At 45.1% G+C, this 16,007-nt stretch overlaps 1 protein-coding gene across 1 annotated transcript in view; it reads left to right on the top strand.

Moving 5' to 3' along the window:
* Nucleotides 1-16,007, top strand: part of CSF1R (colony stimulating factor 1 receptor) — a 271,842-nt gene that overhangs the window by 186,845 nt on the left and 68,990 nt on the right. The window lies entirely within an intron of this gene.

The following is a 16,007-nucleotide window of genomic DNA, read 5'->3' as shown; positions in this document are numbered from 1 at the left end:
GGTAGAACCCATAGGAGAGATCGATTTGCCCTCAAGTAATTCATTCCCACTATTCTTCTGTCAATGATGATTAGCTGTTCATCACCTCCTAAGCACTCACGATGTCAAGCACTAGATACAAGAAGTGAAACAGTGGGTCATAGTGGACATTAATGTACAGTGCAGAAAACTACCTTGTCGCACTGTTGGTAATTGAGGAATCAATGTTGTGATGCTTATCTAAACGTGAGATCAAGTTGGAGAGATAGTATGCAGAAAAATAATGCAGAAAAATAAGCCACTATTCACTGTAGCGCCCAGAATCATTATCCCCAATATGGGTACTGAAATTACCACGGATAGATCCACCATATCGTGACAACTACAAGCACCTACAGGCAAATGTTAAGCACTCACATAGACAACCACGGAATATTGTCATTCAGCCCGTTAATGTCAGATTTCAATCTAAAAATCCATCGTTGTTCCTTAACAAAGAGGAAACGAGTGACATCGGTGATGTGTGACGGAATGTGTGGCTGTTCAAGCACAACCCAAAACAAGTCCTCTGCTTTGTGTGATGCTTCCAAAAAATGATTGGTTAGGCCTGTTGATTGCTTCCTGCATCGGATTGTGCTTTTATGCTCGCTGATGCGAGACTTGATCATTCTTGATGTATGACCCACATACTGTTTATTACAAGGACAGGTGATCAAATATATCAATTTGTCTGAATTGCAATTTGTATGCTTAGTGAGCCTCCATGGTTTATTAGTGCCAATGTCTACTGTCAATGTTTTCCGTGTCTGCGGGCAAGCAGCACAATTGCCACAAGGATAGTGGCCTTGTACTGGGTTGCTGTTCCAGAGAGTGTTGGTTATTAATTTAGTCTCATTGCGTGGTCTGGTGTGGACCAGATTATCCCGAATGGATGGTCCTCTCTTGAATGCAAACAGCGGGCGAGGTATAGATCCAGTTGATGTATTTAGAATGCTCCAGTGCTTGAGTATGGTTTTCTTCACTTGGTTCGAGGATGTAGTGAAGGTTTGTACCATCGTCATCTGGTCTCTCGTGGCCTGTGGCTCCTTAGGTTGCAGTAGTGCCTCCCGATGATTGTTGAATGCTCTCTTACGTGCTCTGCGTATAAGGTGTTTAGGATAATGCCGTTCTCTCAGATTAGATGCCAATTCCTCAGCATGATGTTGGTATAAACTGTTAGACGAACAATTCCGTCTAACCCTGAGAAATTGGCCCACCGGCAGGTTCTCCCGGAGCGATTGAGGGTGGAAACTCTGAAATGACAACAGCGAGTTGCGTGCCATTGGTTTCTTAAACAGTTCACTATGTAGGCCTCCCTCAGCTGGAAAAATCTGGAGGTCAAGGTACGCTAGTTTTTCTTTGCTTGACTCCATTGTGAACTTAAGGAACCGGTTCCTGGAATTTAACCAAGCATAAAAAGACGACACCTCCGTGAACGTCCCTCTCCAAATCACCAAGATGTCGTCAATGTATCTTTTCCACAGTACCACCTGATGGATAAAGGGGTTACTGTGGTTCAATACATGATCGACTTCAAATTGGTGCATGTACAAGTTTGCCAGGCTAGGCGCGAAGACACTCCCCATTGAGGTCCCTGAGACCTGGAGGTACAAATCATTTTGGTATTGGAAAAAGTTTTCCATCATGGCGATCCTCGCACACTCCATGATGAAAGCAACTGGAGTTATTGTGTCGATTTGTCTGGCCTCGAGGAGGACCCTGATGCAATCTAGTGTTTCTTGTTGCGGGATTGAGGTGTACAACGATTCGACATCGAAGCTTACCAGCAAATCTGTCTCCACGTTGAACTCAGCCTCAGCTAAAAGTCTGAGCACATCCCCAGTGTCTTGCAGATACGTGGGTGTTTCCTTCACGATCGGTTTCAAGAAGAAATCTACGAAAGTAGATAAAGGCTCGAGTAAGGACCCTATTCCTGAAATGATCGGCCTTCCAGGTGGCGGCCTCTGGGCCTTATGTATTTTGGGTAGACAGTAGAAATAAGGAATGACTGGATGTGTTGTAATAAGGTATTTTGCTTCATGAGCAGTAATCCAGCCCTCCGCTGTCCCTTCTTCTATCAAGCTCTTTATGTCATTAGAAATCCTCGGGGTGGGGTCTTCCTTTAAGCGGCGGTAGGCTTTGGTATCGCTAAGTTGTCTCTGGCATTCCTGATGGTAAATGGTAGTGTCCTGTAGCACTATGGCGCCGCCCTTATCCGCTGGTTTGATGACAAGAGAACGATCATTAGCCAAGGCGGAGAGTGCTAGTTTTTCAGAGGTTGACATATTGTGAAAAAACTTTCGTTGTTGATCGTTCTTCATCACCTCATGCGTCACCGCTTGCTCAAAGGCTAGAACATTTGCTGGTACTTGTTGGTTCAAGGGTGTGAATGAGGATTTTGGTCTGAGGCCGGTGTTGTGTTCACCTAAAGCCTCATTCATATCGGGACTGGATGTTTTGAAGAAGAAAAACAGGCGTATCTTCCTAAAAAAGCTTTCTAGTTCGCATCTCAATTTGAACAAATCGCCTTTATTCGTGGGAACAAAGCCCAATCCTTTGTTCAAAACGGTGTTTTCAATAGGTGTGATGGTTCTTGAACTCAAGTTCACCACTAGGTCGCTGCTCCTGTTGTGGGGCCTGTCTGATTGGTCTGCGGAGCCCAATTCACAGTTTGTCCTCCTCTCCTTTTGCCGCGGTTCCTGCCTCTGCCCTGCCATAAAAAAGACTGGTCATAGTAGAATGACGGGTTGGGAGGATACATGGGCATGGGGTGGCCCATAGATGGAGGTCCCATTGCTCCGGGATGGTAATTCCATGGTCCCGGAGGCCACCATTGTCCTTGATTGGGATACTGGTTTGCTCCACGGCCTCTGTTAGGCCTCCTTTGGAAGTTCCCACCTCGTGTCCCAGTGTTTGGGCCAGTGTTAGAATTCCCTTGATCACTGGAGCCCGAATCTGATCCAGACGAAGAATAATTGGATCCATATCTTTTCCCTTTAGAATTGGTGGAGGGTGCTACATAGGAATCGTTCAAGTAGGGATAAGCCACTTCCATGGAAAAGCGTGCTAAGTCTTTTTTGAATTTTTCCACTTTGTTCAAAAGAATATTGTCACGATACTCTTTGTTCGTTTTATTTGCCTCGTCCAAGTTCTTCTTGTAGATAACGGGCCGGATTGCTGCATTGATTTGACCCTCCAAGACCTGGATCTCGATCAATAAGGCATCGGCTGTTTTTTTTGCAGTCTTAATTATTAAAATGAGCCAATCACGGGTGCACCGCCATGCTATCAATGCCCAGTTTTTCAAAAAATCTTTATCCTTCAAAAACAGACGTGGTGCCGTGGTGACAATCAGACCTGACGGTGCACATTTGCCATGTAGGTACTCATTCATAATCACGCCGTGTAGAGAGACACGAGAATGGTTCTTTTTCAAATTTAAGAGTTTAACCCACTCATCCTCTGTCGTGGGGTTAGAGGTGGTGGGTAAATCATCTAATATGCTAGGGTTGTCACTTAGGATAGTATTCAACTCCTCATCGTCAAATGCCAAGCCACCAAAGGCCTCCATAGTGAGGAATTGTGATCGACAAACGTCTAAATACACAGAATGGGTGAGCTAAATGGCACTACAACACACAGTGAGTGATGCCAGAAGTAAACAAAGACCCGCAGCCACAAGCTGCTCAAGACTATATCATAACAATTCGTAAGGGAGGGTCCGAGGGATGTGATTTAACGACCCTACTGGCTAATACCCCCTATATAGCTACATCAAAAACAACAGAGCCAGTAGGTCGGAGAATGCTGAGACAGAAGAAACAACACTGATGGGAGGGCACAGATGAATAGACTATGGTGCATAACAAGAAAGGGACCTGTCAACAGATGCTGATTAAGTCCTATCAGCCCACCTACTGGCGGAGCCTCATCATGTAGGACTTCCCAACCTCGGACAGTGTGCAATCGCCCTGTGTATATTGGCAATGCAACACTGAACCAGGGTACGGTAATCGCAGTTGTTCGTACAACAGGTAGGGCTGATATGTGCAGTGCAAAAAAATTAAATCAAGTGAAGTGTACTAAAATGACTATCAAGGCAAACAAAGACCTTTAATAGTGTTCGCCTGGACGTCAGATTAAAAGATAGTGAGGGGACAGTGTGAAAGAATCACTGTCGTACTTGCTTGGAACAAATCAAACACGATCTGTATGGGGCCAACATGTTTCTGCCTTTATGTATTAAATCACTGGCATTCGTCAGGGCCAAGCTCATATATGCTACTGCATTACTACTATCATATGTGATGAAATAACGAAAAAACAATTTTATCAACAGATAGAATAAGTGTGGTCAATTACGACCATCCTACCGCATAGGGGGTATTAGCCAGTAGGGTCGTTAAATCACATCCCTCGGACCCTCCCTTACGAATTGTTATGATATAGTCTTGAGCAGCTTTTGGCTGCGGGTCTTTGTTTACTTCTGGCATCACTCACTGTGTGTTGTAGTGCCATTTAGCTCACCCATTCTGTGTATTTAGACGTTTGTCGATCACAATTCCTCACTATGGAGGCCTTTGGTGGCTTGGCATTTGACGATGAGGAGTTGAATACTATCCTAAGTGACAACCCTAGCATATTAGATGATTTACCCACCACCTCTAACCCCACGACAGAGGATGAGTGGGTTAAACTCTTAAATTTGAAAAAGAACCATTCTCGTGTCTCTCTACACGGCGTGATTATGAATGAGTACCTACATGGCAAATGTGCACCGTCAGGTCTGATTGTCACCACGGCACCACGTCTGTTTTTGAAGGATAAAGATTTTTTGAAAAACTGGGCATTGATAGCATGGCGGTGCACCCGTGATTGGCTCATTTTAATAATTAAGACTGCAAAAAAAACAGCCGATGCCTTATTGATCGAGATCCAGGTCTTGGAGGGTCAAATCAATGCAGCAATCCGGCCCGTTATCTACAAGAAGAACTTGGACGAGGCAAATAAAACGAACAAAGAGTATCGTGACAATATTCTTTTGAACAAAGTGGAAAAATTCAAAAAAGACTTAGCACGCTTTTCCATGGAAGTGGCTTATCCCTACTTGAACGATTCCTATGTAGCACCCTCCACCAATTCTAAAGGGAAAAGATATGGATCCAATTATTCTTCGTCTGGATCAGATTCGGGCTCCAGTGATCAAGGGAATTCTAACACTGGCCCAAACACTGGGACACGAGGTGGGAACTTCCAAAGGAGGCCTAACAGAGGCCGTGGAGCAAACCAGTATCCCAATCAAGGACAATGGTGGCCTCCGGGACCATGGAATTACCATCCCGGAGCAATGGGACCTCCATCTATGGGCCACCCCATGCCCATGTATCCTCCCAACCCGTCATTCTACTATGACCAGTCTTTTTTATGGCAGGGCAGAGGCAGGAACCGCGGCAAAAGGAGAGGAGGACAAACTGTGAATTGGGCTCCGCAGACCAATCAGACAGGCCCCACAACAGGAGCAGCGACCTAGTGGTGAACTTGAGTTCAAGAACCATCACACCTATTGAAAACACCGTTTTGAACAAAGGATTGGGCTTTGTTCCCACGAATAAAGGCGATTTGTTCAAATTGAGATGCGAACTAGAAAGCTTTTTTAGGAAGATACGCCTGTTTTTCTTCTTCAAAACATCCAGTCCCGATATGAATGAGGCTTTAGGTGAACACAACACCGGCCTCAGACCAAAATCCTCATTCACACCCTTGAACCAACAAGTACCAGCAAATGTTCTAGCCTTTGAGCAAGCGGTGACGCATGAGGTGATGAAGAACGATCAACAACGAAAGTTTTTTCACAATATGTCAACCTCTGAAAAACTAGCACTCTCCGCCTTGGCTAATGATCGTTCTCTTGTCATCAAACCAGCGGATAAGGGCGGCGCCATAGTGCTACAGGACACTACCATTTACCATCAGGAATGCCAGAGACAACTTAGCGATACCAAAGCCTACCGCCGCTTAAAGGAAGACCCCACCCCGAGGATTTCTAATGACATAAAGAGCTTGATAGAAGAAGGGACAGCGGAGGGCTGGATTACTGCTCATGAAGCAAAATACCTTATTACAACACATCCAGTCATTCCTTATTTCTACTGTCTACCCAAAATACATAAGGCCCAGAGGCCGCCACCTGGAAGGCCGATCATTTCAGGAATAGGGTCCTTACTCGAGCCTTTATCTACTTTCGTAGATTTCTTCTTGAAACCGATCGTGAAGGAAACACCCACGTATCTGCAAGACACTGGGGATGTGCTCAGACTTTTAGCTGAGGCTGAGTTCAACGTGGAGACAGATTTGCTGGTAAGCTTCGATGTCGAATCGTTGTACACCTCAATCCCGCAACAAGAAACACTAGATTGCATCAGGGTCCTCCTCGAGGCCAGACAAATCGACACAATAACTCCAGTTGCTTTCATCATGGAGTGTGCGAGGATCGCCATGATGGAAAACTTTTTCCAATACCAAAATGATTTGTACCTCCAGGTCTCAGGGACCTCAATGGGGAGTGTCTTCGCGCCTAGCCTGGCAAACTTGTACATGCACCAATTTGAAGTCGATCATGTATTGAACCACAGTAACCCCTTTATCCATCAGGTGGTACTGTGGAAAAGATACATTGACGACATCTTGGTGATTTGGAGAGGGACGTTCACGGAGGTGTCGTCTTTTTATGCTTGGTTAAATTCCAGGAACCGGTTCCTTAAGTTCACAATGGAGTCAAGCAAAGAAAAACTAGCGTACCTTGACCTCCAGATTTTTCCAGCTGAGGGAGGCCTACATAGTGAACTGTTTAAGAAACCAATGGCACGCAACTCGCTGTTGTCATTTCAGAGTTTCCACCCTCAATCGCTCCGGGAGAACCTGCCGGTGGGCCAATTTCTCAGGGTTAGACGGAATTGTTCGTCTAACAGTTTATACCAACATCATGCTGAGGAATTGGCATCTAATCTGAGAGAACGGCATTATCCTAAACACCTTATACGCAGAGCACGTAAGAGAGCATTCAACAATCATCGGGAGGCACTACTGCAACCTAAGGAGCCACAGGCCACGAGAGACCAGATGACGATGGTACAAACCTTCACTACATCCTCGAACCAAGTGAAGAAAACCATACTCAAGCACTGGAGCATTCTAAATACATCAACTGGATCTATACCTCGCCCGCTGTTTGCATTCAAGAGAGGACCATCCATTCGGGATAATCTGGTCCACACCAGACCACGCAATGAGACTAAATTAATAACCAACACTCTCTGGAACAGCAACCCAGTACAAGGCCACTATCCTTGTGGCAATTGTGCTGCTTGCCCGCAGACACGGAAAACATTGACAGTAGACATTGGCACTAATAAACCATGGAGGCTCACTAAGCATACAAATTGCAATTCAGACAAATTGATATATTTGATCACCTGTCCTTGTAATAAACAGTATGTGGGTCATACATCAAGAATGATCAAGTCTCGCATCAGCGAGCATAAAAGCACAATCCGATGCAGGAAGCAATCAACAGGCCTAACCAATCATTTTTTGGAAGCATCACACAAAGCAGAGGACTTGTTTTGGGTTGTGCTTGAACAGCCACACATTCCGTCACACATCACCGATGTCACTCGTTTCCTCTTTGTTAAGGAACAACGATGGATTTTTAGATTGAAATCTGACATTAACGGGCTGAATGACAATATTCCGTGGTTGTCTATGTGAGTGCTTAACATTTGCCTGTAGGTGCTTGTAGTTGTCACGATATGGTGGATCTATCCGTGGTAATTTCAGTACCCATATTGGGGATAATGATTCTGGGCGCTACAGTGAATAGTGGCTTATTTTTCTGCATTATTTTTCTGCATACTATCTCTCCAACTTGATCTCACGTTTAGATAAGCATCACAACATTGATTCCTCAATTACCAACAGTGCGACAAGGTAGTTTTCTGCACTGTACATTAATGTCCACTATGACCCACTGTTTCACTTCTTGTATCTAGTGCTTGACATCGTGAGTGCTTAGGAGGTGATGAACAGCTAATCATCATTGACAGAAGAATAGTGGGAATGAATTACTTGAGGGCAAATCGATCTCTCCTATGGGTTCTACCATATAGCCACTCAGGGATGCATATGTGCTGCCCGATGTAGTATTCACAACAGACTGGAGACTCATGTAAGCACTGGTCGTCAGTAATGGTACTTTTTAGATGGGTTTCGCTACTAGGGACAAGCTTCAACAACATCTGAGCCGCGGGGCTCCTTGTACAGCGCTAGCGCCACTCGCGGAGATCAGTGTTGAGCAGGAAATTCACTGCGCATGCGCGGGGTAGAGCCCGTGTTTGCCCATGCGCACTCAGGCTACTTTGAAAGAGTCGCGTGGCATACAACTAAATGGAGATCAGTGTATAGCAGGAAAGCCACTGCGCATGCGCGGGGTAGAGCCCGTGTTTGCCCATGCGCACTCAGGCTACTTCGAGATAGATTCGCGTGTCATACAACTAAATGGCATGTGCGCATGCGTGTGATGCAGTGTTCATGCAGCGCGCATGTGCGGATCGACGGCTGACCGGACCAGCTGTGGACAATCATTCACTCTACCACAGTATAAATAGACGGTCCGCCTGTCCGCCGGTGCCTCCCCTTCGGCTCATGATTCTGCCGCTAGGTACCGACGGACAGGTAAGGTTGGACCAGTTGCTTTGAGTGTTGAGAGTATGGGTTGACTAGCAGCTAGGTATTTATTCATGGTTTGAGATACAGAATGGGTGCCAGATTATTACCCTTGGGCAGCCATTCATGTTCTTTATAAATTTGTAAATAGGTTACGACTCCTGGTCGTTTTATGCCGCCATCAGGGACACTGGTGGGGATAGGTGTTTTGACAGAGTAGAAAACAGTTTGGGTTTTGTTGAACTATACACTAAGGTCTTATCCTTCAAGCAATTATCTACTGAAGAGATTGTGTTTATTTGTTTAGAGCGGGGCCTTACACGTCCGAGCAGTTGCCGGGTGAGGTGAGGCTTGCTTCCCACACATTGATGGGTAAGTGCTAATCAAAAAAATTTTTTTGGGAATACTGAGTGACCGGTGGTGACGTTATGCACTGTGAATGTGGCTATCCAAAATTGGGGATGGCCCAGTCTGAGTTGAGGGGAATTGGCGCTGGTTGGGTACAGTCATACACCTCATGTATTACTTGTATAACATGTGAATATTGAGGATTTCGTATGAATAATATCTACATGGTGTTTTCTTCCTTGTTTTGTTTCTTTCTCTTTTTTTACACAGGGAAGATCTGTTGCATTAAAATTTTGCAATATAAAGAAGATGCGGTAGGATGGTCGTAATTGACCACACTTATTCTATCTGTTGATAAAATTGTTTTTTCGTTATTTCATCACATATGATAGTAGTAATGCAGTAGCATATATGAGCTTGGCCCTGACGAATGCCAGTGATTTAATACATAAAGGCAGAAACATGTTGGCCCCATACAGATCGTGTTTGATTTGTTCCAAGCAAGTACGACAGTGATTCTTTCACACTGTCCCCTCACTATCTTTTAATCTGACGTCCAGGCGAACACTATTAAAGGTCTTTGTTTGCCTTGATAGTCATTTTAGTACACTTCACTTGATTTAATTTTTTTGCACTGCACATATCAGCCCTACCTGTTGTACGAACAACTGCGATTACCGTACCCTGGTTCAGTGTTGCATTGCCAATATACACAGGGCGATTGCACACTGTCCGAGGTTGGGAAGTCCTACATGATGAGGCTCCGCCAGTAGGTGGGCTGATAGGACTTAATCAGCATCTGTTGACAGGTCCCTTTCTTGTTATGCACCATAGTCTATTCATCTGTGCCCTCCCATCAGTGTTGTTTCTTCTGTCTCAGCATTCTCCGACCTACTGGCTCTGTTGTTTTTGATGTTGTTTCATGATCCCCATGGATACAAAGCAGCATATGAGACCTTCAGCCAGTCATCGTTTTTCAGCCCACCACACATTTACAATAATTATATGTCCATAGTCTCATCAGAAAAGAGAAACTACAACTCTGTGGTCAAGTGATGCTGGCTAACAAGCAACGACAGGTTTTGAATCTAATAACAGGTAAACACCTCCCTGCTTGCCAGGCTTCTCTTGCCCCGTCTGCTGTTGATTCACACATTCTACGTGGTCTACAGCTTTACTGCTGACGCGCTTGTTTCTCTCCTAGCCCTTTCGTACAGCTTTGGGGTGAGGGCGGCTCCTCCATTAGAGCGGGGGAGTGTCGCCCCACTGCTTTCTCGCAGTGGGAGAAGCAGAAACATAAAATGGTATTTTAAATACCATTTTATGTTTCTGCTTCTCGCACTGCGAGAAAGCGGAAGGTAGGGTATGCTTGGTTGAAGACGGGCGGGTCAAGGAGGAGTGGCTTGCCCACTGTTGTGGGCCCTGACTGTTTGGTCGGTCCTCTGGGGCCGATCAAACCAGTCAAGCACACACTACATTTTCTCTATGTAGGCTGCATGCAGCCTACATAGAGAAAATGGCCTCCCTACGGGCGCCTGGCTGGGCACTGTCCTCACCAATCACAATGCTGCCATTGCAGCGCTGTGATTGGACACGAACCCCCGCACGACCCCAGTCCCCACCCCGCCCCGCAAGCCGTGCGAGGTGCGACTGATGGATACGTCTATATTATCATGGTGAGAAGGGACAGCAAAACAGTGCAGGCATCGCAGAAGGGGATAGCAAACATATACTGCCAACACGGTAAGGTAATGCGTGATACCAAAACAGTATGAGCATGGGAGAAAGGGATAACAAAGCAGTCCAAGCATTGACAGAAAGGCTCGCAAAGTAAATCAATACATTGATACATACATACAAGCATGGTAGTCGAAAGGAATAGCTAAACAATGCAAGCACAGAGGAAGGGATAGCAAAACTGCAAGCACTGGAAGGAGGGACAGCAAAACAAAATGCAAGCATAAGAAAAGGGGACTGCAAAACAGTGAAAACGTGAGAAAAAGGGATAGCGAAGAATGTGCAGCATGGGGAGAGGTGGTAATAAAACAGTACAGAGACCGCACAATACAAAATACATTAAGGGGGTAGAAACCAGCCAACCCATGCACAGGATGCGGAGATGATATAGTGGCAACTACATGCTGCTTGGGAATAAATAGCAGAAGACAGCATACCGTGTGTTATACGGAGGAAGATTACCGGAGCAGGGTGTGTAGCACCGAGAGAGGGAGTAGCCAAACTCACTACAAGATCGGCAGGAAAAACAGCAAACACGGGCGAATGAGATGTGGTAGCCAGTGTGTCATGGGCCCAGGAGCAGACCCCTGGCTGAATTATAAAATACATCAATAATCAGGTGTTATTGTTCATTTATTGATATTAGTTCTCAGAAGAGCTGCATGCCCAACCCTGTGCAATGCCACAGAGCGCCTTAACACAGTTACCCTAGCACTAGCCGGATCAGGATGTTTCCATTGCCAGAGGGGTCAACAGCATCACAGTGCAGTTGAGAGAGACATTCAGCATTGCAGCTGCTTTACTACTGTTTTGAGGAGGGGGCACCAGCAGACACATATTCAGCAGTTATTCAACAGTAGTTTCTGGCGGTGAAAGCGATGCACTCGTTTCTTAGCTGCTCTCTATCTGTCCTACTTTGCACACACCTCAGTATTGCTCCTCCGCTGCTGCTGCTGCTAGAGACAGATTATGCCCTTTTGGGTACAGCTGCTGATGCGGTGCACGGAGGAAAATGTATCCAGGTTTGCTTACGAAAAGCCATGTAACCCACTGGCAATTAATGGCACCAGCCCCCACTGCTCGCTGAGAGCCAGATGAATATCACACACTGTGGGAGAGAAGCCAGCCTTTATGACTGAGCTACTCAAGCAAACCAAGCTAAAATAATTCTGGCTGGATGCTGAATGTCTGCTCAGGGTGTAGAAGCACAACTCAGTGGCAGTAAACATAGAAGACAGATGTACAGGGCTGCGCTGCTGCGTGACAGGGAAATAGCAAGACAATGGACAAAACAGAGAGAGATATGCAGGCCCTTGCTTCTGTTTAATAGGGACCTAGTAAGGTGATCAAACATAGAAAAGAGACGTACAAGGCGGTACTGTTGTTTGACAGGGACATTACAAGGCAATGAACATAGAAGAGAGATGTACAGGGCTGTGCTGCTGCTTGCCAGGGAAATAGGAAGGCAATTAACAGAACAGAAAGAGATGTGCAGGACCTTGCTTCTGTTTGATAGGGACATAGCAAGGCAATGAACATAAAAGAGAGAAATACAAGGTTGTGCTGCTGTTTGACAGGGATATAGCAAGGCAATGAACAAAGAAGAGAGATGTACAGTGGTGTGATGGTGCTTGACTGGGAAATAGCAAGGCAATTAACAATTGCTTTATTAACCTTCCTGCTTTCTCAAATGTGCTTGTTTATCCACTCTGTTTTCAAAATATTCTCGGGGGAGAACCCCCCAAAACCCCCCGTAGGTTGCTCAGGCTCGCTCCCTACGCTCGCTTGCCTCAGAGCAGTACAACAATTATTTTGCGATGCACCACTTTCAAATGTCACCAGCCGCCACTGTTCGGGGTTGTCCTGGGTCAGGTGTGTGTAGCTTATCTGGTCCTATTTCTTTTTCTTGCCTTTTGGTACTTGTGCTTTTGTTTTTCATGCTGTAAATGCAGGTGTGCGGGCACTGGAGTGTCTAAGACAGATGGCCCACTTGCACATGGTATGAAACAACTGGAGAGCTTTGCTTTTTGACTCGTTCTCTTTCAGTCGAAGGCAGTTGAAAACACTCTCTGGTGTTTCTGCAGTCTGTTCTCTAATGTTACACTGAGATCCCACTGCAGTCTCAGATTGTGACCTCCAGCTGTAGTCACCCTTAGGCTTGTGATGGGAGACCACAGAACACGAACGACAGGCACACTGAGGGCAGTGCAGAACCCCACCCCCTGTGAAGACAGGCACCTCAGGAGCACCTTTCACTAAGTTGCAAAGGATTTCTCCCACATATGGGTGCACACATGTGTCAGGAAACATTGAACATAAACTACACACTGTTCATTGCGGTCTCCTGCTCCGAGGATGGGAAAAAAGTTTGCCCTGCTCCGCTTTAGACACACTTCTCTGAGAAGCAAAGCACAAGGCCGTGGGGGCCCACGACATCCGAGAGAGTAGCAAAATTTGACATGCAGTCTTGCCCTTAAAGGTCATCGTCTGAATTGAGGCTCTAGTTCAGAGTTACACAAAAATCTAATTATTCCCTAATTACGGGGGAGACACTTACAGTTACCAGTGTCACCACAGAGAAGAACCCCATCGTTATTTGCTGCCTCCGGCTCCGGGCATGCATGGAGTTGTGAGTTTACAACCAGCTCGGAGCTTGGCTCCACCCATCAATCTGGATGATGCTCCCTTGCTGTTTATGATAGTAAACAGGATGAGAGCAGCACAATGATTGGCTCAGTCAGGCGCTGCCAAAGCTCTTTAGGAGACTTGGGGGCTGCAGCTGTAAACCCCCGGCTCCTAACAATTTGCATCCTGGTGAGGGTTCGTGTGCGCATGTCGGACTGGTCAGAGAAAGGCACCCACCCAACCCAATATGCACACTTCACTCCCAGGCCCTGCTGAACCACCTGGCAATCCACATTTAAGCTCCACCCCGCCCCTCACTGACTCTCAAAGGCAAGCTCTGCAGGGACACTCCGATGCCTCTAAAAAAGAATCAACACATTTATGGGGTCGCCCGGGGACAGCAAAACAAACAGGGGTGCAACAATCCCACACCCCAATGCAGAAACCGCCACTGGCTATGACAAAACTGCTTGATGGTCTTATATTAATGCGCTTGAACTTCTTCAGAAGGATAGGCTATCCTTTTGTGATTCTGTATCTTTATAGTATGGTTTTGCGTTTTGTTTACCTTAACCTGACTGCTAATTTGTAATAAAACCTTTTAAGTTTATCCACTGATTCTTGGTCCTCATTGTGTGGCCAAATGGGTTACGCTGTAAATTAATTTGTTTGATTCATCCTAACTCCTCCTACCTCTCAGTTGACAAATAAAAGAACCATTGGATAACCAGTTGGTAATAGGTTGGCCCCGTGCTGGATCACATGTATCCACATTGTTTGCTAAATGTGTGATATCTTCCATGGATTGTATCGTTCTCTGGTTACTGGTGATAAATATGTCTATGCAGTTGCTAGTCAACACACTCAGCTCACTTTCAGAATGTGTAACTGTGACCCTCTCTGTATTCGGGAACCTATGATGTGCATTCGCCAACTTTAAAAAGTAGAAATAGGGCTGTTATAATAGTAATTCACATAAAACCCCAGTATAGTGGATGTTTTTCCTGGCTGTGGGTTTCTTCTGGTCACGGATGGTCGCTACCGTTCGCGTTGAGAAACCTTCTGTTTGCGTTGAGGAAGCTGCCGCTCAAGTAGAATATCTACTCTAGTGGCAGAAATAAGCAGCGCCCTCTTGCGCTGTGCATGTTGCAGTTCGCGCTGATTTTACAGTGCGGGACAAACACCTGGTGCTAACAATCAGTGTGAACAGCACGACGCAATGCACTCAGCTGCTTGCCGAATACTACGTAGCACGGCAGAGTTTTTTGGTCCCTTCGCAGAACTCTATCCAGGCCTATTTTATCAAGTTTTTTTCAGCTGTCATTGTCTCTTGCCTGTTTATATGACAAGGGCCTAGAGTTGTATTCTGTTTCAAAGGTGGTTAATTATCATAGTCAGAAAAGTAATCCTCTTTGGATAACTTAAAACATCATAGCATGTACACCCAATCATACAGCCATATCACTAGAACATAACACCTTCACATCAGAAAGGCCATGTGTTGAGCAAATAAAAAAAAAAGAAATATTTAACTTCTTTTTATTAAGAATAAAACCAAACATTTGGTCACAGATAAAATTGTTTGCAACAAATTATTACACAACTTTTCATCAAATTAAAAACATTGCATATCACAAATATTAAGCATACAGTTAAAACCAATTAATTCAGTGCAAATTAGGGAGCACTGGCATGAAAAATAATTCTAGTCGTAGGAAGGGCAAATATATCTGACCAATATCATTTGTCCAATATTTGATTTTTTATCTAAATCTATTGATAATTCTAATACATGTTTTAACAGTCTAGAGGGTGCCTTTCCATTAAAAAAGCTTTGACGCGTTTCGGTGGTTTGTAATTGTTTATACACCACCTTCTTCAGGACAAGAGACGATATCTCCCAAACATCAAAAACCGAATCTTTTCTGTATCCTAGGTGTCTCTCAGATATCAACAATAGGTAAAAACCTACTCGCAATACTTTAGAGGATGAAAAGCCTCCCTTTCCTTTTTTCGGTTCGGACACACCTTACCTTCTCCAACCTCTTTATTTTCCGCACCAGATGGTTGGATTAAGGCAGTGTTTTGCCTTTGTGCTATACACCAACCGTCTAGGCATAGACTTGAAGACTAGAATTATTTTTCTTGCTGGTTCTCCCTAAGGTGGAATCTGATTTGCCAATATTCAAATAGAAAATGCCATCAATGTTGCCACAGATTGCATATAATTGGCTCCTAATTCTCTAGTATGAAAGCAAATGACTTGCTCTGTGGCCTCACGGAGTAAGCAGCTAAACTGTAGAGCAATGGCATATGCGGTTTATGAGTGGGAGAAATTAAAAAGTCAGATCTTGGAAACGAATGCTTTGCCCACTTAGGTTGTCCATGCCATGCAGAGAGACCTTGTGTGGCTCTGCATGGCACAGTAAATCTGGAGTAACGCCTTTTTAAAGTATGAGTATTCTGGGAAGGCTTACACAACGCATTATCAGCTATTTTCTCTGATGAGATTTCCAACAGAGGCAGTATGCCCTAAAGGGAAAGTGTGAGGCTTTTAG

The sequence above is a fragment of the Lissotriton helveticus genome, chromosome 7 (assembly GCF_964261635.1).
Source record: "Lissotriton helveticus chromosome 7, aLisHel1.1, whole genome shotgun sequence".
NCBI lineage: Eukaryota > Metazoa > Chordata > Amphibia > Caudata > Salamandridae > Lissotriton > Lissotriton helveticus.
This window is presented reverse-complemented; position numbering and strand designations above follow the sequence as displayed.